Here is a 23,246-nt window from a genome sequence, read left to right as displayed (position 1 = left end):
CCCCCTAATTCTGAGACCATGTCCTCTGGTCCTAGATCTCTTTGTGTTCGAAGTTCTACATTTGCATCGATCCCTGAAAATCCTGGATACCTTCTGCCTAAAAGTAATCTATCTACCTCTACCTTAAAAATATTCAATGACTTCCCATCTGTCACCTTCTGAGGCAGACAGTTCCAAAGTTTCACAATCCTCTGAGAGAAAGAAAATTACCCTAATCTCTGTCCTTCAATGTCAACCCCTAATTTTAAATCAGTATCCCCCAGTTCTGGAGTCACCCACTGGAGTAAACATCCTTTCCAAGTCTAGCTTTTCTTTAAGGATCTTTTGCACGTCAATTCAATCACCCCTCACTCTTCTGAAGTCTAGTGAAAACAAGTCCAGCCGGTCCAACTTATCTTCATAAGTCAACCTGTTTATTCTATGATGTGGAGAAGCTGGTGTTGGACTGGTGTAAACAAAGTCAGAAATCACATGAACACCAGGTTATAGTCCAACAGGCTTGTTTGAAATCGAAAGCTTTCAGAGTGCTGCTCCTATATCAGGTGAAGTCTGATACAAAGAATCCAGAAGACCTTCCCTCTTCCTGATGTATCACAGTGTCTGTAGTTCTGTCTCCAGCTTATAAACTCTGAGGCAAAAGCTGCTTGAACTTTAAACCCTTGCCACAGATGTGTTTTACCTTGATTACACTGGAATCCAGGTGCTCCCACATATCTTGGTTGTGACACATCACCTGTCCTGCTATCCTTAATGTGTTCCAAGTGATTAATTAATTACTTTATTCAATTATATATTTCCTTGTGTTTTTATGTATTTTAATAACCTTACCACCTACTGCTGTACTATTTTAAATCTTTGGAGTAGAATGATCCTTCATCATTTAATTGTTACAGACCAAATAACGAGCTTCTTCTTCTGTAGCAGAGTAGGAAGGAATTTCCGGTTGCTGAAAAAGTTAAAGAATGCAGAGACAAAAACGAAAGAGATCTGTTTTCCTTCCTCACCCAACTCACTTAATCACCAATTCCCAGAACTCTATTGTAAGTTGCATTCAAGTGCTTAGTCACACCAACTTGTCCAGTTTTATTTGTTCCTAACACAAAAAGCCCAGCTTCCCCATCTACAGAGAATCTGGTTTCAGCTGCTTCTTTATCTAATTGAGCTCAACTCCTCTTCCAATGGAGATCTTGTTAAAACACTGGTTAAGATGGACAGTTTTAGAATTTAAACTGCAAACTTTACTTAAAAGTTAAATTAAAAAAAATTGAAATTTGGACAAAAAGATCTAGACTTCCTAACCCGCCAACCCCCAGCATTTAGTCCAAAATGCTCACATAATATCATGAACTGAATGTAACAGCAGTTTTATGTCTTGCTGTCGACAATCTGTGGACTGCAGTCTTGTATTATCCTCAATTGTATCCATCACAGATTGAATTTACTAAAGCCTGTACATTTTCTGTCAGATTGTTTATCTAGTTTTCATTTGGGACAGGGTCCAGCCTATAGTTCTGTTTTCTTTTGCTCTTAAGAAAGAATAAATCATTTTAATGGATTTTCCTGGTGCTCTCAAATATATTCACGCAATACAAAATTGTGGCTAATCTTGTTTAATGCCGACAGCAATACATTTTGAAATAAAGGAAACTATGGGAGAAAGATCTTACATATTCTGCTGAATTCATTCAATAAGGAACCAATGGACCCTGTTTCCCCATTAAGGGGGAAAGTTAATCAAACCTGCTTTGCACAAAGATGGCTGGAATATCATGACTACAACAAAATCCTACACCTGTAGCATATAATCTTCTAGATGAGGCAATAAAACTGCTTATTCCTTTACTGTTTCCCATATTTATTTGTAGTTGAAGTTTGATGTCATATTATTTCCCTCTGCAGAAGACCAGAAAGATTTCATTAAAGATGTTGTTAAACTTGAAAGCATTCAGGAAAAATTTACAAGGATGTTTCTGGGGTTGGAGGGTTTAAGCCACAGGGAGAAGCTGAATAGGCTGGGGCTATTTTCCCTGGAGTGTTGGAGGCTGAGTGGTGACCTTATAGATGTTTATAAAATCATGAGGGGTGGGGATAGGATGAATTGCCAAGGTCTTTTCCCCAGGGTATTGGAGTCCAAACCTAGAGGGCATAGGTCTAAATAAAAGGGGAAAGATTTAAAAGGGACCTATGGGACAAGTTTTTCACGCAGACAGTGGTGCATATATGGAATGAGCTGCCAGAGGAGGTGGTGGAGGCTGGTACAATTGCAACATTTAAAAGGAATCTAGATGGATACATGAATAGAAAGGGTTTAGAAGGATATGAGCCAAATGCTGGTAAAGTGATTAGATTAATTTAGGATATCTGGTCAGTATGGACAAGCTAGACCAAAGGGTCTGCTTCCATGCTGTACATCTTTATGATTCTGAGTCATTGGTGAAACCATTGGCTCAACTAATCTGAAAATGACCCTCTGTTCACTCCCTAGACTGGCAACAAGTATTACAGAAAAACTTTCTGTTCCTTTCCAGATAAACACTTTTGTAAATAGCCTAAAATGGGGAAGCCCAAAATAACCAAACTGGAGACAAAAATCCAAATCAACAACTAAAATGATTCCCCCCGAAGACCTTTTACATGGAAACACATAATGTTTTGTGGTTAATTTGCTATGTATTGAAATATGTACAGAATGTGTGTCATTCGCACAGTGATTCAGACCTGAGATGGCAGAGGAGACAGGATTAGCTTGTGAACTTGCCATTACAGCAAGAGGAAGTCCCATTGAAGCAGGCCATTATAAAAGATGAACAAAGAGAAAACATTACAACTGTGTGGATCTGTTGTTAATGTATTTAAAGACTGAAGATGGGGCCTTTAAGCTGACAAAATCTCTACTATGCTTTCCATTGAATCAGAAAACAGACAAAATATGAATTCGGAAAGGCTAGCTGAACCATCCCAAACAGAGGTACCTTATCCTTTCCCTTCTTCTTTCTCTCAGCCGCCAAGAGGCTGAGAATGGGAAAGAAAACTCATAGCCAATAAGAAAAATCCACTCCAAGCTCTTAAGTGATTAAACCCATTCCAGAAGATTGTATGGGCAAGTGTTATTTATTAAGGCACTTAATCTTCTAACTTGATGTACTGTGCGCCCCAGTCAAGAACTCATTCACCTCCTTCTTGAAGATGGCAAGTATGGTGCACTGACGAGGGCCCTGTTACCACCCACTTGGGAAAGTGTGCTGATTCTCAAGCCCCACTAATCATGGGGTTGCTACAAAAGCATGCCAAGTCCCCGATTTACGTGTCTGTTGAAATCAAGTTATAGGAAACGCTGACCAGGTTTCTGTACTTAACGAGTACTACTGTTTATTATGAGTAAGTGAATTCTAATCATAGCTAAACAGCTATGAACTATCAAGATATGGCTGCACAAGTTAAAGCTCTAACCCCATTTTAAAACCCTGACAAATATACAAGCAGACATGGACAAACAAAAAGGATTGTTTTATAAGTAGAGTAAAAATACTGGGAAACACAACTAAATAGCACAGAGTTCACTGAGATGTTCCTTTTCCTTACCAAGACTTTTTCTACTTAAACCCCTTTTCTCCAGATTCTTTCACTGCGACGCAGGAGGCACAGTGTGATTGGTACACTAATTACAAAGTCTCTCCTGGTTAAAAGGCAAAAGCTTACAGCAACTGGTGGAACAAAATAACAGACTTTCTTCAAGCATCAGGTATTCTACTGCAGACAGACACGCCCTAACTACCCTTCTAACAGTCCAAAGGCTTCTCCCTGCATCATTCACATCCACAAGCTGTTCAGGTGCCCAGGAACTGAAGAGTTGTCACCAAGCTGACTGGTCACAATTGCACAAACCAATCAGCTACTTGTTGCCAGCCAAATCTCACATTGTATGCATGTGCACGCGCACACACACACACACACACACACACACACACACACATACACATACACATCAGTACTGTGCCATCTGCAAATACTTTTCCCATTGTTTGAACAAAGTAGCAGTGTAAACAACACACACAATAACATGTCTTTAAAAGTGCAGCAATTCTTTCCACAGACCTTGCTTTTGAAACAGTTTTTTTTTCATTTTAATCTGCAATCAAAAATTACAGAAAATAAAATGATCCTATTATTCCATTCCTGTGCAGTAAACTCCCACCATACCAGCTAAAAATGTGATCCACAACCCTTTGGAAAAGGAAGAATAACTCACATCCAATGTATTCCCATTCTTCCATAATCTAAACCTGTCTCCCTGTTCCTTTCAAAACCACTAGGTTAGAAGAACCCAACAAGAGGCATTCCAATATTTTGTTGAACTTACATTAAGAATCATAAAGAGTTGAAGCAGTTAGGTGGCGAGTAGGGTATAGTTCAAGACAAGAGGAACACACAGTTCTGGATAAGCAAAAAGGATCTTAATCTTTACAAACACCCCCATCTGGCTTCAGTTACCAGAGGCTCTTCTGTGCCTGGCCAGGAGGTCTACAAAACCATGCCAAATAACCAACACATTGACATTTGTTTTAAGAATATTTTTGGATTAACATAAGTTTTCTGTTGCATAGGATTTCTAAAAGCTTTGTTTTAAAACATAACTAGAGAGCACCTGATACAACCAGTTGCAGTGGCAGTGAATGAAGAATCTAGGTCCTACAGTTCATAGCCAATCTGGCTTGCTTACATACCTCATAGTAGACACAGATGTTACAGCACATTCTCAATGTATTCTTAGCTATAATGAGAAATAGATTTTGGTATCCCAACCAGAACTCATCAATAGACTTCACTTGAACCGAACTGATGGACAATGCACAAAATTTTGGGGAGGGCAAATAAAAGAGGCCACGAAAGCTATTCAATTTTCCATCCAATGAGAGTACAAATTCTGGATAGACTTTTACGAGACCTTTGTGAATAGACTGGGTTTGGGAAAGATAGCAAAGGGCTCACTCACCTTCTCTGAGTCCAGTTAAGCCACTTACGTGGTTAATTAAAGATTTTTTTTTCTCTCCACTGTCATTTTACCAATGTTGGGCACATTCGGAGCTTCTCCCTTGTGGGAAACTTTCAGCTAAAGACTGGCACTTACTCATACACCTGAGGATCCTCCTCTTTTTGGGTACTATCTGTCAACACAGGGCATCCCCTGGCTGCAATGGAAACCCCCAGAATTTGTCAGGAGAAGAGGTGGGAACATTGTGAGGATGTCAATTAATGCAACTAAGTTTAAATTTATGTGAATAAATAGAAAATCTGACAGGCCAGTGGTGCTTTCCTTTGAGATAGAACTGGATGTTAGTTGCAGAATAGATCTCCCTCTACACTACCATCTCAATCCCAATTCTAAAACAACAATTCCCATGTCACTAGTGCAGTGATTACGGGCATTTCTGCATTGGCGATCCAGGATCTACAGGAACTGAATCAACACTGACTAATTCCTGCAGTTTATATTCCAACTGAGCTTCTAGATTATTATTACCTTTATAGACTTTTGTATTAGAATCAGTTGACTTCCGGTCAGGTTTTTAAATCTGTTTATGAAATTTTAGGGGTCCCCAAAATTCTCTTCATTCTTCTGTGGATCCATATATGCATCACAAAGACCCTAGGGCCCTATTAAACATGTATAGGATCTGAATGGACCTGGGATGCAGCTGCCCTTTATGTGCTGCATTGACATTGCAATGTTCATCTCAAAGGGAACTATTAGACAGTCCTCATACATCTGACTCCTTTGATTTCCTCTCAACCTACTCCTCTGTTAAGTAGAAGCTGAGCAGCTAAAGGACACAACAGCTTGAGAGATCCACAAAACAAAACTCTCAGCAGCGTGAGATTTTACTTGTATTGGGCCAGGCAGGGTTGTAAGAGTTACTGAGCTAACAATCCAGGATCCCTAGGTTAATGATCTGGGAACAACATGCCTTTTCTTGGTTCAGGGCCAGATATCAATGGCATGCAACAACTTGTATACAGCTCCATTAATGGCAGCAGAGCAGCGCTATTCATGCCCAGGTCCTGAGCCTGGGGCTCATCTGTTTCATTTTCCATTTTGTTTAGCCTCTCTTTCTTTTGCTTCTGTTTTTTCCTTTACCTTTGTTCCTTTTCTCGACAGCATCATTCCCCTTTCTGGAGTGTCGGCAGTGGCGGGAGTGGTTCCTTCCTGGAGTGTTGGCAGCGGTAGTTTCCTTCACTGAAATGGTGGTCCTAGGAGGTGGCAGTGGAAGCAATATAAGCCAGAACAAGGCACCGGCTGCTTTGGCACAGTGGGGCCAGAGATGAGTCTGAGCCAAGTTTGGGACCTGGCAGCTCCAGGGGCATCTGCATTGCCAAGATGGGACCAGTGCGATCTCATGGAGATAAGATGGTGCCGAAGAATGGCGACTCGGTTCCAGTGGTGGTGGCGCGAGTACAGGACATGGTGGGCCTGGAGGTCGTGGCATCCCAGCTGTGGCAGCATGCGGGGACTTGGGGCACCTGAGGGTTCGTAGACCGTGGGAAGGACTTTGTGCCTTCGTTTCTCTGGCAGCAAGGTCTTATGGTGGAGGCGGCAGAGTGACCTTTTCGTTTCAACTTCTTTTGGCTGTTTCCTTACTTCTGTTTCTGTTTTTAATCCTGTCTCTTGTGTACTAGGATGGTACTGGAGAATGGCGACTTTGTACACTTTTCACTGCACTCCTGTATTCCTGTACTCGAGTACATGCGACAACAAAGATCTAGATCTAAATCTCAATCTAAATCTAATGTGGTACAGGTTTATTACACAACTAAGCATTCGTACATTCTCACAGACTCATTGCATAGAAGTCCCACAAACCAAAGTCTGTCTCAGGTGGTCACTCTATCAAATCCTGGTATGATTTCAGAGTAGCTGACCAAACTGCTCAGCTGCAGTAATGAGTTATTTACTATGTCCTTTCCTTAATATACCTCTTCAATTGTTGCAACTATGCCATAGAAGGTTATACTGACTTTGCCAATTTAATTGGTTTCCAATGGCATCACTTCTGTTCCCAGCCATTCCTAGATGTATTCTTCCTGGCCCCTCTTCAAAGTGATATGCAAAGAAATAGATGGCTGACTGGGGTTTTATCTCCTTCGCCGTGATCTTTCAAATCCGGCAGAGATTTACCTGCACTTCATCCAACCTGACCTACTTTATTCGTTGATCCTGATGTGGTCTCCTTTATATCGGGGAGACCAAACGCAGACTCAGGGACCAGTTCATGAAGCATCTGTGCTCTGCATGCACCAACCAATCTGACCTTCCAGTTACCATCCATTTTATTGGGCAAGGCAGTGTTATAATAGTAATGACAGTGATCCAATAATCCAGGTTGATATCAAGGGGCATAATTTCAAAGTAAAGAGATTTGAAGAAAATCTTTATCACCCAAAGGGTGGTGGGATCTGGAATGCACTGCATTCCAGAGGTTAGATGAGGAGGGAAACCTCACAACCTTTAAAAAGTATTTGGATGAGCACTTGAAGTGTCATAATATATAGACCTAGTGCAGAAAAGTGGGACTAGTGTAGCTGGTAGTGTATTTTTGGCAGTAGAGAGTTAATGTGGCGAGGGCCTTTACTGAACTGTAAGATTCTAGGATCTGATACACAGACCTGCTTCAGTTTATATGACAAATTGGATTTAGGGTAGAAAGGACCATAATGGAAGGGACCAGACACCCTCATTGTGTTACCTTTGTGTTTCTAGAATCTACAAATGACCACCTCAGTTATATCCACTTCCGAGTTAGCATCACGAGGTAATGTAGCACTTACTGACACAGCAAATTTCCAACAGATACAGTCAATGCATATATTTCATTCCCCAGTTTCCTAGGAATGATTTAAGAGAAATAAAACAGAGATATTTGTTGTTGTATGGTTTCACAACCACAGAATGTTCCAAATCATTTTACAGGCAACAATGTACTTTCAAAATTTAGTATCCTTGATATAATGTAGGAAATGCAGTAGCCAGTGTGTGCTCAGCAAGGTTCCATATATACTCTCGTCTTTGTGATATTGCTTGGAGGATAAATATTGGCCAAGGTACCAAGAGTAGCTCCCCTGTTCTTCTATAAAATAGTACAAAAAATAGGGTATTGAACAAAAAGGGTCTTTCAAATCTACCTGAGAGAAGGGAAGGGGGCTTCAGTTTAACACCTGTTCGACAAGTTTAGAACATGGGTCTGCACTGGAATTTCAGCCTAAAGTTTGTACTTAAGTCTGGGAACAGCACTTGTTCTGTACAATGTTCTGGGCTCAAAAATGGAAGTGTTACCAACTGATCCAGGCTGATTTTCTAAATTTAAATAATTTAATTAACTTTAATTTGACTTTGTCACAAAAACTGCACCAGGATTAAGATTGAACTTCAACTGTGCGAGGAGCGAACAGAACAGAAGGTGGGAAAGATAGCTCAGTATAAATCATCATAATCACAGAATTGCTATGGCGCATCAGGAGGCCATTCAGCCCATTGTGTCTGCCTGGGTTCTATGACCATTTTAACTTAGTGCCAATCTCCTGCCTTTTACTCGCAACTCTACACACTAAATAATCACCCAAAACCCCTCTTGAATACTTCAGTTGAACCTGCTTCCACCACATTTCCAGGCAGTACATTCTAGCCTCTAATAACTCAGACTAAATACTAAATTTAGAGTTCAAATTCTGCTAGTCCTGTCCACTTCTCTAATTTATTGGCAGCTTCAATTAAGTCACCGTTGTTTGTGGCTATAATTTTCCTGCTAATTTTTCCATACTTTGAATGGAGGGTAAAGAAACTAGCTTATTTGTTTGAACAGTATCTCTCGCCAAGTTGGGTTCAGGGATGGAAGCCTGGTCTTTCCTATTCACTCAGACATTCCTTCTACGTGCAACATTTTTTTGTTAATTGAATATCATATTTTTCAAAGAAGGGCTAAAATAAAGCTAATCTTGATGAGAGAGGCAAATATTATCAGCTCAAGACTTATAATACGCACTTGGATTGCAGAACAGATTAAACCAATAAGGGATGGTTTGGACTGAATTGCAGGCTGCAGGTTCAATGAGAGACCCCTTTAACCTTTAAAAGCAATTTCTTCCAGATTCGAGGTACAATTCACATGATTTACCAACCTATTTGTTGATGGAAGATTCTGCAAAATTTGTTCTCAATGACAAAATGCTATGAAGGGTCTGAACAGAATAGAGATGGAGAAACTGTGCCCAGTGGTGGAAAGATATAGAACCAAAGGATACAGATGTATGGTGATATACAAATATATGATGACTAGCAAAATAAATAATGGCACCAAGTGGATTTTTTTTTAATGCAGTGAGTGGTTAGAATCTGGAATTGGCTGCCTGAGATTTCAATGAAGGCAGACTCAGTCATAGTTTTCAAAAGAAAATTAGATCATTATCCTCTTGTAAGAGAATCAAGACCTAAGGGTCACTGTTTAAAATCAGGAAACGCCCATTTAAAACAGAGATTATGTAATGTTCTTTCCTCTCAGGGGGCAGCGGGTCTTTAGAATGCTCTTCCTAAAATAATGGTGGAAGAAGAGGCTTTGATTATTTTTGGGGCAGAGGTGGACAGATTCCTGGTAAGTGAAGGAAGTGAAAGATTATTAGAGGTAGATAGGAATGCAGATCTGAGTTTGCAGTCAAATCAGCCACGATCCTATTAAATGATAGAGCAGGCTGGTGGAGATGAATAAAAACTGAAAGAACTGCGGATGCTGTAAATCAGGAACAAAAACAAAGTTGCTGGAAAAGCTCAGCAGGTCTGGCAGCATCTGTGAAGGAAAAAACAGAGTTAACGCTTCAGGTCCGGTGACCCTTCCTCAGAACTGTGTGTGGTGGAGATGAATGTTTGCTCACGTCATCTGAAGGGATCCTTACTTATTTTTATGCCAATGGTTTTGATCTTCTCACTTTCCTAAAGCAACTGATGCAGTCTGTGGGTATCAGGCATCCATCAGCACCTCATTTATGAGCTGAGGCCGAATTGCAGCTGCCTGCTAACTACATGAGGCAGCACAGCAGACCTATCTCAACTTGTCAAATTTGTTTTCTCCCATGAACATATTCAAAAGTGTATTTCAGTAAGAGATACTACATGGTGGTTGAGTGAGTGAATCCTGGCTGATTTCTGAAAGGTTAATGCCAATTTTGACTATAACCAAGCCCAAGGCTGGGACGTTCCTCACTATATCTCTCTGCGGGCATTGTTTTATCGGAATTATAGCAGAAGCCATAACTACAGAGATAGAAACACCACTGGAGCAGGAACAGCTCTAAGAAATTTTTCCAGTCCTGGTAATTCAGTAGTCACCATGGATTGGACTTGGAATCTTGCAGTTCTGGATGGTTAGGATCAACACAATGTAGTGAGCATTCCCATTAAGGGAATCCAATGTAACAATAATGGTCAATTACATTCATATAGCACTTTTAATGTAGTAAAAAATCCAAGTCATTTCATGCAATTTATCTGTGAATATCTGACACTTAATGAGATAACAGGACAGGTGACCAAACGTTATAGATTTTATGGAATGTCTTTGAGGAAGAGAAAGTGGTAGTGAGGTTGAAAGCTTGGTAGATGGAGATCAAAATCCCTCCCTAAGAGCACTACAGGACTGTAATGGTTTAAAAGGGAGCTCACCAACAACACTCAAGAAGCTTGATCCAATCCAGGACAAAGCAACCCGCTTAATTGGCATCCCATCCACAAGCATCCAATCCCTCCGCCACTAACACTCAGTAGCAGCAGTGTGTACTATCTACCAGATGCACTGCAGAAATTCACCAAAGGTCCTCAGATAGTATCTTCCAAATCCACCACCACTCCATTTAGAAGGACAAGGGCAGCAGATACTCAGGAACACCACCACCTGCAATTTCTCTTCTAAGCCACTCACCATCCTGACTTGGAAATTTATTGCCATTCCTTCACTGTTGATGGGTCAGACTCCTGGAATTGCCTCCTTAGGAGCATTGTGGGCTAAACTACAGCACATGATTTCATTGGTTCAAGGAGGCAACTCACCATCACCTTTTCAAGGGCAGTTAGGGATGGCAATAAATGCTGGCCTAGCAAGCAATGCCCACATCCTACAAGAGAGAGAGAAAAGAAATCACCACCACTTTCTCAAGGGCAACTAGGGATGGGCCATGAAGCCCCTATCCCTTGAATGAAAGAAAAACTTGGGTGGTTGAGTGCACCACAGCTGATAGATGAGCAAAACAAATCGGGGATACACAAAAGGAGTGCAGAGATCTTGTAAGATCAAAAAACTGGAGAAGGCTACAGAATAGGGAGGTGGTGAGACCATAGAGGGTTTGAAAGTGTTGAAAGAGGGTTTGATGAGAATTTTAAAGTTGAGGTATTGTTGGATCGGGAGCCAACACATCTGAACAAACAATCAGAAAATAATCAAAAATCTACATTCCAGAAGAACAATGGAGAGTTTTGTGCAAAGTCATTTATAAGCCTTGAGGGGTTATTTGTAGTACTTAATGAATAAACTACAAAGACCAACAAAGACATCTGTTGCCTTTCATCTCTTGGAAAATGAACAAACATAAGATTGTGTTTCAAGCCATGGGTTACACGAATTTCATATATTAGAATACCAGTTTGGGTTTTGTTGCAAAGCCAGCTTACTATGAACAAGATTGATGTTATTAAAATTATCACAATGTAGAATAAAATTAAAATTGATCACAGAAGTTTAGTTATCCGAATTCCCAGAAAGTCATCAAATTATTTTCCAGCAATGATAGATTACCATATGTTGCCTTGTGTTAGTAATTTGCCATGAACCAGAAGAAATATTCTCTTTATAAAGAAGTGCAATGTGTTTAGTGAATTTGTATCTGCTTTCCTGCCTTGTCATACAGGGCAATAAGACTTCCTTACTTACTTCTGAACATTTTTCGTCTCTTGTATTTGTAGTAGTAGCTAAGCAGAATGTCATGCAAAGATTAGCAAAGGAAAGCTTTAGTAAGTCTCATTGTTTTCTGAATCAAATGGTATGATAGCAAGAATATTTTGGTATGAGTACAGAAGAAATATCCTTCACATTTAACAAAATCATAGTTAGATATTACCGTCAGGAGTTGCCTTTAAATGGTACCTTTCATGTTCTCAAGATGGAGTCTATTAGTTCTTGATCCCACTACAACTTTAGTCCAAACATGGAAAAAGAGCTAAATTCCTGAGATGAGGTGAGAGTGACTGCCCTTGACATCACAGCAATGTTTAACCGAGTGTGGCATCAAGGAGCCCTGGCAAAACTAGAGTCATTGGGAATAAAAACCAAAAGAACTGCGGATGCTATAAATCAGGAACAAAAACAAAGTTGCTGGAAAAGCTCAGCAGGTCTGGCAGCATCTGTGAAGGAGAAAACAGAGTTAACGTTTCGGGTCCAGTGACCCTTCCTCAGATCTGTTCTGAGGAGTCGTTGGGAATTGGGGAAAACATCTCTGTTGGTTGGAGCCATTCCTGGCAAAAAGGAAAATAGGTAAGGTTGTCAGACACCAATTACCTCAGTTCTAAGACATCGCTGCAGGAATAACTCAGGGTAGTGTTCAAGGTACAGCCACCTTCAGATGCTTTATTCATGACCTTCCCTTCATTGTAAAATCAGCAGTGGGGATCTTTGCTGATGAGTGCACAATGTTCAGCACTAATTGTGATTCCTCAGATACTGAAGCAATCTGTATCCATCGTCACGAACAGATGAGTAGGAGTGAATTGGCTCTCTTCTTTCCAATCCCCTTGGTCAATAGCAAAGAAACAGTTTAAGTTTTTTCCTTGTGTACAGACATCTTTATCACTTTTTATATTAAAACATAGCACTGTAGCCAATTACACAGCTTTCTTCCATGAAGAAAGAGATGTTTTATGTAACATTAAAATCACACACAAACATGTGCATAATGTTTGAAAAATGGGGAGTCTAACACAAAGGAAGAATAAAGGTTATGCAGTTTAAAAGTTCTTAGAGTTCTTGCATTGAGAGAATTAAATCTAAGACCAAGGCTAGTTAGTTGATGCTTTGTATCCATAGCTGTATTAAAATCTGTAGAATCCTTGAGGTCTTGGTAAATGGTTGCTTTTCTGATTTGGTTTTTCACCAGTGCCAGCTACCATGAGATTGAGGAGGAAGCAGAGAGATGGAGCAAACCTTCCAGTTTCTGCTGTTATGAATCAATTTTCTTTCTACTCAAAAGCAGTTTGTGAAATATGGTTCTTTTGTGTCTTCCCAAGGCCACCTTCATTGTTTTCTTGCCACTCCAGAAAACCTTTCATCTCCCAATATTTGAACTTATTGCACATTAAAACTAGGTATACAGATCTAAGCAATGTTCCCTCGAATCTATGTGGCTGCATGCACACACAGCTATATCAAGATTCCAAACGTAGCAATTGGCATCTGCATGCCAATATGTATAGGTATAGGAACCTTCCCTCAAAAGGCATTATGGATCTACCTACACCAATTAGATTGCAACAGTTCAACAAGGCAGCTCACCACCACTTTCTCCAGGGCGACTGGATGTGCAATAAATGCTGTCCTGGCCAGTGACTTCCATGTTCCATGAATGAATTAAAAAAAAAGTTGTGTAGGTCATCAGGTGTATAAATTATGAGGTATACTTATCATATTTGGATCATAAGGCACCTATAAATGGAATGTTATTCCATTTTTTGGCCATAGGTTTTAAAAGTAAAGATTGCTGTTGCTTTGAGTATACTTTGCGGAAGAAATAGCTTCTGTGCCCAGGAGAGCAAATAAAAGAGCTGAAGCCAAGATGTGGGCATTAGAATCATTGATTCCTCTCACCGTAAGAGTTAAAGTAGAGTTACAGATTAGAATTCCTGTGGCGAAACAGTGGGATAAACATCAGAGATTTCTACACATGGTTGAAACACCATAAATTTTTCACTCCGCAATGGAATTAGAACTCTCCACACCAAAGCAATCCAGACCAACTCAGGAGGAACAAATTCCTCTTCTGTATTACTGCCTCATCCCAGGTTACTGTTACGTGACTCTGTGATGTGTGGTGTTCTACACTGGCAATGCAGAAGCAGAGTTCAACCCCTCACCGTTCTTGTGTTGTATAAGTCTTTCCCTTTGATCCTGAGTGTATTCCTGCTATAGAGAACTTAGTAAGATAGGGTGGGAGGCTATTGCTTCCATCACACCTGTGCTGGCTCTTTCAAAGAACTATCCAATTTGTCTCACTCATCTTCTTCTGCTTCCCCATTGTGCTGCAAATGTTTTAGCCTTTATATATTTATCTAATTTATTTTTGTAAGTTATTACTGAATCTTTCACTATCCTTTCAAACAGTTTGTTCCAGGTCACGATAATGCACTGTCTTAAAAATAATAATTCTCCTAATCTCTCCTTTGGTTATTTTGTCCATTTCTGTGTTCACTGAATACCATCAGCCTTAACAGGGCAAATAATTTCTCCTTATTCACTCTTGCAAAATTGTTCAAGGTTTTGAACACCTCCTATTGAATTTCCCCTTAACCCCCTCTACTCTCCGCAGCATAATGCCAGGTTCTTTCATCTCTCATTATAATTTAAAGCCCTCACTCTAGCACACTTTTAGAAATATCTCTGCATCATTTCCAAGATCTTGACATCTTTCTGAAAGTTTGACTCTCAAACTGAATACAACACTGGGTGAAGGGAAGGAGTCAGCAGATAGATGGAGATGGAGATGGAGATGGAGCCCAGAGAGAGGGTTAGGGAGACAAAGAGATGCTATGTCAGAGGGAAATAAAAGGGAAGTGGTCTATTTTCAGAAGGAAGTAAATCCGGGTCGTCTGCCGACCTGGATGGCCTCCTAGCCTGGCTGAAGTACTGGGATTCAGCCAAGGCTGACTTCAAACTGTGTCCCATTCCTAGGCCAGGGTGTGTGCATTGCTCTGACCGTTGGGAAGTGGTCCATTTTCGGGAGGCAGTGATTCCGAGATGATAACCTGATAATCAATCACATGGCTGTTGGCAAGCAAAAGGTGTTTGTTATTCACAACTGATCAAAAGTTCCTAAACCAATCAACATCTTTTGCTATCTGTCCAGCTTCATCTATAAACAAAACCCCTGAGCTCCTATTTATCTACAACCCAAACTTCAAACATGCTTGTTCAAAGAATTATTTGTGATATATGCCATAGGTGCCAGGTTACTTGCTTTTCAAAACATGCAGCCATCCTTTCAAAACACTCTTTTTAAAACAGTTCTTTCTCATTTCAGTCCACAATTTTAAACAGCACAAAAGTTAAAAAAACTTTACATTTTATTTAGACTGGCTCAGTGACATCACTCTTACTGTTAATTAACAAGGTCATTGGTCTAAGTCACACTCTGGAGGCCAAAATATCTTAAAGATAAAACAGAGGTACAAAGGCAGAGACATTTAGAAAGGGAATTTCAAAGCTTAGAGGCCAGGTAGGTGAAAGCATCGCTGAAAATTTTTGAGCAATGAAAATCAAGGATGTTCAAAGAGGTCTGAATTAGAGGAGCATTAATATTCCAGAAGGATGTAGAACACAGGGCTGATAGATGAATGAGACTGGATTTGAGTTAGGACACAGGAAGCAAAGCTTTGGATAACCTCAAGTTTACAGGTTTAGAACAAGGGAGGCTGACCAGGAGTTATCAATCCCAAAAGTAACATGGCCTTGGGTGAGAGTCTCAGTGACAGATGATCTGTAGTAGAGATAAAATTGGGCATAAGGGGATAAAACTGAGTCCTTTGCTGAATTAAGATTAGCAGGCCAGAAAGTATGGCAAATACGCAACAAGAGGTTGAGTTAGAGGAAGGGATGGATTCAGAGGGAAGGGGAGGGCAGGATGAATTCACAGAGGTGTGGGTACCTCTGAGTCTTTGCAGTGTGTGCTCCTTCTGAAAGGAAGAGAAAAAGTTTTTTTGTTAAAATGTTAAAATGAGCTGAAGAATGAAGTGGAACTGGAGCTGGGGCTTTGTGATACTATGAGGTGGTACAGATAGAGAGAAAGGTTGAGATTCTGCATGTGGTTACACATATTACTGAGTGTAGATCTCAGGATGCAGTAAGCACAGCTGTCCGAGAAGTATTGTACACATTGGAGATACCTGTGATCCTGGGTGGATTCAAAACATGAAAGATTAAACTTCAGATGGAATCCACTTGGGCCGAATCTGAGCTGGAGGCAGTCGCTGAGGAAAGAGATTTGGAAGCCAGTTTTGGCAAATACCTCGTCAAACACTAGGAGGGAAAATGGAAGTGATGATGGTGAACAAGAAGAAAGAGTCAGCAAAGAAGAAAGGTCCTGACGAAGGGTCACTGGACTCAAAACATTAACTCTGTTTCTCTCTCGACAGGTGCTGCCAGATCTGCTGAGTTTCTCCAACACTTTGCTTTTGTTTCAGATTCGAGCGTTTGCAGTTCTTTGCATTAATAAGAGCTAAATTGGACACATCATAGGGGTAGGCATATGTGTTCTTAGCAACGATGTGGCAATGTGGTCAGAACATCTGTGTCAAATCTCACACTGTAGTCACAAGCAGTCTGGTTCAGTCTCAGACATTTACTGGGCAGAGGGATGATATCAGTAGCAAGGAAATGGAGCAGTTATTCTTCCAGAATTGGAAGGATTCAATTTTATCCCCTTATGCACAATTTTACCTCTACTTCAGATCATCTGTCACTGAAACTCTCACCCAAAGCCATGTGACTCTTAGGATTGACAAATTATGGTCAGCCTCCAGAATTATAGCATTATCTTATTGTTGAGATAAATACTAGAAATATTATGATCAAGCAATGCACAAGTTTTCTGGATACCACCGGCTGTCCTATATAGATATGCTGCCTCTAATCCTTGTTGCTAGTATTGTTTAAGCTGCAGACACCATATGGGGAAGGATACCCATACAACATTTTAGGCAGAAGGTAGCCTCAATATTGATGAACAGTAAATAGACTTATTCCTTAATAACTGCCTACATTACAACTGTGACATATAATGTTCTGTTGTGATACATCAGGCTCAACTTAAGAGTAAGTTCACATTACTACATTAACTACATGCTATGTACGCTGAGAGTAATCACGGAAGCATTATACACACTCTGGTGAACATGTGGAGAACTGATTATCTCCAGCCAGGAATATATCCTGACGTTTCGGGTCGAGACCCTTCTTCAGAAAATTTCTGAAGAAGGGTCTCGACCTGAAACGTCAGCTTTCCTGCTCCTCTGATGCTGCTTGGCCTGCTGTGTTCATCCAGCTCTACACCTTGTTATCTCAGATTCTCCAGCATCGGCAGTTCCTACTATTTCAGGAATATATCCTGATGATTGGTGCCTATGAATGGGAAGGAGCAAGTGGAAAAGAAGGGAAGACCACATAAAGGTTATGAGGTTTCAGAGATTACAAGGTGTCACAGAACAAGAGACAAAGGAAGTGTCAGTTAACCCTTTCAGTACAAACTGCCTTATTCAAGAAAACAAGAACTAATGAATTGTAGGCAAGCACCAAATTTGCAGAAGTCTGACTGAGCAACAAATCACTTTTAGGAAGAAATGGAATCAAATTAAATTCCTGATGTGCTTACAAACACCATCCCTGCCCAATCGCAGTTCAAGAATGCTGCTCAGCCCCATGTTCTTAGTGGCAATTAGGCATGAGCAACGAATACTGGCCTTGCCAGTGATACTCAAATCAAATGAATACACAAAGAAATATAAAAAATCAAGATTAAAAAAACCTATGGCTTTAGCCAGATTACAGTACTCAATTCACTGCATCTGTTTCAAAATGATATAACATTCTTAGAACCTTGAACAGTTACTCAGGTAATATTGCGCATCTGTACAGGGTGAAAGCTCTTGACATGAGTTTGAAGTTTGACTGTGCACCAACCTGGGTCATATGATCCATTGAGACATGGCAATAAACTCCAAAGACCTTAAATTACCATTCTCAGTATCTCATCTTTTCCTGAGTACAAGGGAAATTAGATAGATTTGACACCTTATTAATTAATCAAAACTGACAAGCAACAATAAATTTCACTATTACAAATCTATAACTTATAGGGAAGAGGTCATTCAGATCTTCAGCTGCAAGATTATTTGGAGGTGGGAAAGTAGGTAGAAAAAGTGCTTGGTTGCTTTATGATTTAATTGACCTGACCGATGGAAACAGCCTGTTTCCAGCATTATGCACTAAACAATTAAGGAAAGGTCCCCTGAGGCTGTCTGCAGAGGTACTTATTTCTTGGAATGTAACCAAAGACAGCAAACAGCCTAATTTAGATTACATGAATAGCTTGAATGAAAGAAGTTCGGGAACCGGATCTGTAATTCACAGCATGCCATGCGGACAAACAGAAAACACTTCCCCAGTAAAAAGTATATTTAAACTTTTTGCGGTTCTTCCATCTATACATTCCCAGATATCATGCATCATGTGTGACCGGTAGTTCACTGGGTGACGCTTGTTGCTGAGCCAAACTTCTATGGGTTCTCATACCATGTTAGAAACCTGAGCACAAAATCCAAGCTCATACACCCAAAGCAGTACCGAGGGAGTGCCACACTGCTGAAGATATAGCTTCTGGGATGAGCCAGCAAAATGACATTCATTCCTCTTGGAAGATGCAGCAGCTCCCATGTCATTAGGTTGATGACTCACAGGCAGTATCTTCATCAAAAGCAAAATAGTGCACTTGGGTGGAAACAATAATAGAAAGTGCTAGAGAAATTCAGCAGGTCTGGCAGCATCTGTGGGGAGAAAAACGGAGATACAGTTTCAAGTCCAGCATCAATCTTCTTTGGAGCTAAAGACAGAGGTAGAAAATTGATGGGTTTCACACATAGAAAAAGGTGGGAAGGAGCAAGTGGAAAAGAAGGGAAGACCAAATAAAGGTTATGAGGTTTCAGAGATTACAAGGTGTCACAGAACAAGAGACAAAGGAAGTGGTAGCGGCTGTAGAGAAAAGAGATAGGTCCAGAATAACTGTTAACAGCAGAGTGTAGGTCTGTTGATAGCAAAACCACAAAAAACAGACATTGAGTGGTGTAGGGGTAATGTGAAAAGATGGAAAGAAACATAGAAGGACAGAGTTCATGGTGTGAAATGGTTGAGCTCAAAGTTGAGTCCAGGAGGTTGTAAAGTGTCTAAACAGTTAATGTACTGTTGTTCCTCCATCTTATATTGGGATTCGTGTACCATTGCAGCAGACATAAGATAGAATTGTTAGCGTGGGATCAAGATGGTATATTGAAATGGCAAGCAATCAAAAATTGGGGTCATTCTTATGGACAGAGCAAAGGGTTGGTCTTCATTTTGTCTCTTCAATGTAGAGGAGACCACATTGTAATTACAGCAAACTAGATTGAAAGAACTACAAGTAAACCACTGTTTAATCTGGAATGACACCTTGGACAGAAAGGCGGTAAAAGGGCAAATGTTGCACTTCCTGTGGTTGTATGAAAGGTATCATGGGAGGAGAATGAGGTGCTGGGGGTTATAGAGGATTGGACTAGGGTGTCATGGAAGGAGTGATTCCTACAGAATTCTAACAGGAAGGGAAAGATAGGTTTAGAGGTGGCATCTTGCTGAAGGTGGTGAAATAGAGGGAGGATGATCATCTGAATGCAGAGGCTGTTGGGTGTAAAATGAAGATAAGGGAACACTTATTGTGGTTGATGGAGGAAGTGGAAGAAGTAAGACCAGAAATGTGGGAAATGGATTAGACATGGTTGAGGGTTTACGACAACATAACGGGGAAGGGGTGGGAATCCTTTGTTGAGGAAACAGGAAGACACCTTGGAAGCATTATTTTGGAAGGTAGGGACACAATGCCTATTGCAACAGAGAAGGAGAAACTGGGAGAATGAAATGGACTCCTTAGAGGAAGCAGGGTGTGAGACGATTAACACTTGGTTGTTCCTACCTCACTGTCTTACCCACCATACTCCAGTGTCTGGCTTTCTTAGTTTTGCTGTTGGCAGAGCTGACCTATAATCTGCTGTTAAGCACCTACTCTTGACCTATCTCCCTCTCTACAACCATCACCACTCCTCTTGTTTAGGGACACGTGTGACCTCTAAAAACTTCTGTCGTTTTAACCTTTCCCTGACATTTTCTTCTGTTCCACTTGCTTTTCCACACCGCTTTTCTACATGATAAAAATCCATCACTTTTCCATTCTCTCTCTTCAGTTCCAAAGAAGAGTCACTTTGGACTTGAAATGATCACTCTGTTTCTCTCTCCACAGATGCTGCCAGACCTGATGAAGATCTTCTTTAACCTGACCAATATTTATCCCTCAACTGACATTTTAAAACAATTATCTAGCCACAGTCTCATTGCAGTTTGTATAATCTTGGTGTACTTATATTACTGTGTTTCCTATTTACACCACTTTAAAAGTACTTCCCATTGGCTGTAAAGTGGTTTGGTGTTACTGAGGTTGTGAATGGTGCTACATAAATAAATAAATACCTAAGAATTGAACTCATCACTATCTTATTCAATGGGCAGCACCTCTGACAATAAAGCACTGTTTTAGAACCAACCTTTCCTAAGGCATGGTTTGGAATTGACCTAACAATCTATGAACCTACAGGCAAATAGTGCTATCTTTGAGCTCAGCGAATGCACAATTGTAAAAGAGAGCCATTGCATTTGAAAACTGATGCAGGATTACATGCATCAGTAGCATTACATGCATTGGCTATCGGGTTTTGGTCAGAAGACAGACGGACTAGGATATCACAGCGAAATAAACCCAAATATTATTCTGAACCTCATGGAAAGCCAGAACCCACAGTCCTACTTTTGTGCTCTGAGTTTTCTTCTCATTTAAAATTCCTTGCAAGATTAGGGCATTCTGTCACTCTGCACTTGGAGAAATCCCTTGTTTATTATGTCTCCTGTCAAGCAATGGATGATCTGTGAAGATCAATGAAGATCAACAAGGACAAGGGTTGGAACATTTATTTGTGTTGTGTTTGGCTTGCAGCTCGTAGACTTTTCACTTCCTTAGGTCAGAGTTGAATGATCTTGGAAGTTTATTTGTTAAGACTCATCTGACACTTTGAGCAGCTTTTCCAAAAGCAAAAAAAAACTCTCACTGTTTGAATGCCAGGCAGGATGAAAACTGGGAGGTATGGGTAAACATTGGAAGGACTGTGGTAACATTGCTTAGGCAATCAGTTTTCAGCTATGCCTTATGTGTGATGACTACTGTAAGAGTTATGACCACTGGCGTGTTCTTCCAGAGATGCAGTGGAGGCATTTATTTGCATGATTCATGACCATTAACTGAATGCCCTGAGAGAAATTGCGGATGACTATTCCATTTGTTCACTTATCTATGCCACACCCACATCCCCACCCCGGCCCCCAGTTTTAGTTGATCTTCTCAGCCTACCTGCTCTTCACATCTTAAACCATTTAGTTAATTTTTAGATTTTAATATTCTAATATTCTAAGACTGGATGAGCTATCTCCCAACAAACACAACAAAAGTTCTTCCACCAGATTGGGTAGATTTTATTTCTATGTTCTTGATATGTGATTAAAATTGGCCATTTCCAGTGGAGCTGGTTTATCATGGGGTATCAGGAAGGCATAAAGAATCAGCCATAGACTATAAAGAGGAGGAGGTGGTGTAGTTGTAGTGTCACTGGACTAGGAATCAAGTACCCCAGGTTAATGCTCTGTGATGAGGGTTCAAATCCCAATATGGCTGCTAATGAAATTTGAATTAAAAAATAACCACTGCTGATTGTTGTTAAAAACCATCTAGGTCATGAATGCTCTATAGGGACAGAAACTAGGCCATATAGGGGCAGGTATATTCAGTGGCAACTCATTCACTGCTTCTTAACATCTGTGGAAGCTCGCTGGATCAAATCTAATCAGCTTCTTAAAACCTAACAAGTGGAGTTCTCAGACAATTGCAAGCCTCAGCAGTGGTGTTTATCATATTTTAAAAATGACCAGCTTGAGCAACAATTGCAGAATGCTGATCATTGTAAATGCCAACAAGAAATTGATGCTTTGAAGTCACAGCTTTCCAGCCACAGGGTTGCACTGTGCTTTGGGACTTGGACAAAAATTAGGGGTTGAGAGGGGTGGTCCCGATTGGGAATTTGTTGAGCATGAAGCTGCACGCTATTGGGATCAGGGTAGGGAGGATGATTATGATGCCGATCCCAATGCCCCTCTGCCACATTCGGATAAAGATTCCATGTATCCACCTATAACAGGCTGGTACAAGCCCAAAGATAAAAATTTAATAATAATCCAACAACATAAATGAGAATACAGGCAATCAACCAACAATTAGGCCATAAACCAGGTGTTTTCAAAAGTCATGAAAAGTTCAGAAAAGGGATAAGACCTACCTGCTGGAGTGTCAGAGGAGTATGATGTGCAGTTTTGATACACCTTAGACTTAGAGGGACTGGAATATGAATTTAGTGAAAACCAGACCCCAAACCTATTGATTCCCATTATCCCTGTGATGAAAGCCAGACAGAGACACAAAATAAATAGCAAGAAAACTAAGTTTGAACTGCAGTCCTTTGTTTGTCTGATAAAGAAAGAGCACCTGAGTAAATGTGTGCTTTGGAGTAATAAATTCATCAAAGTGTCTGTGTAGAATATTTCACAGGCAACAATTCTATAAGTACAACTTTTGGAAGAACAAAATTTAGATTAAGGATCTGTTTAAACTGATAAACAGCAGATAAGAGCAGAAACTACCTGGATCTTTTATTTTTGAGCTTTAGATAAGCTATGAAACGGATATTGGAATTGTATTGCTGGCTTGGCTTTTATGGAGTCAGCAGAGATCCAGACTGCAGTGGAAGTGGACATGGTATGTATAAATAACCAAACACTGATATGTGCAGACACACAGCATTGGGAGATGCCTGTGTCCACAATTTCATGCATTAATTTCACATGCAATGCGGAAGTCAAGTCTATTTGCGGTAATGATTTACACAGGACTTCCACAACATGTCCCACAGATCACACTTGCACTTACATCGGAAGTGACTGAAAACTCTGTAGTGTGTCCTGTAGGAAAAGGAGGACCCAGAGGAGGGAGAGTTATGCAGAGCACAGGCAAAATGTTGCATGAAAATGTCAAAAATAATTGCTGACATGTGT

The sequence above is a fragment of the Rhincodon typus genome, chromosome 19 (genome assembly GCF_021869965.1).
Source record: "Rhincodon typus isolate 14 chromosome 19, sRhiTyp1.1, whole genome shotgun sequence".
In the NCBI taxonomy this organism is placed as follows: domain Eukaryota; kingdom Metazoa; phylum Chordata; class Chondrichthyes; order Orectolobiformes; family Rhincodontidae; genus Rhincodon; species Rhincodon typus.
The sequence above is the reverse complement of the archived record's forward strand: the minus strand, read 5'-3'. Positions refer to the sequence as shown.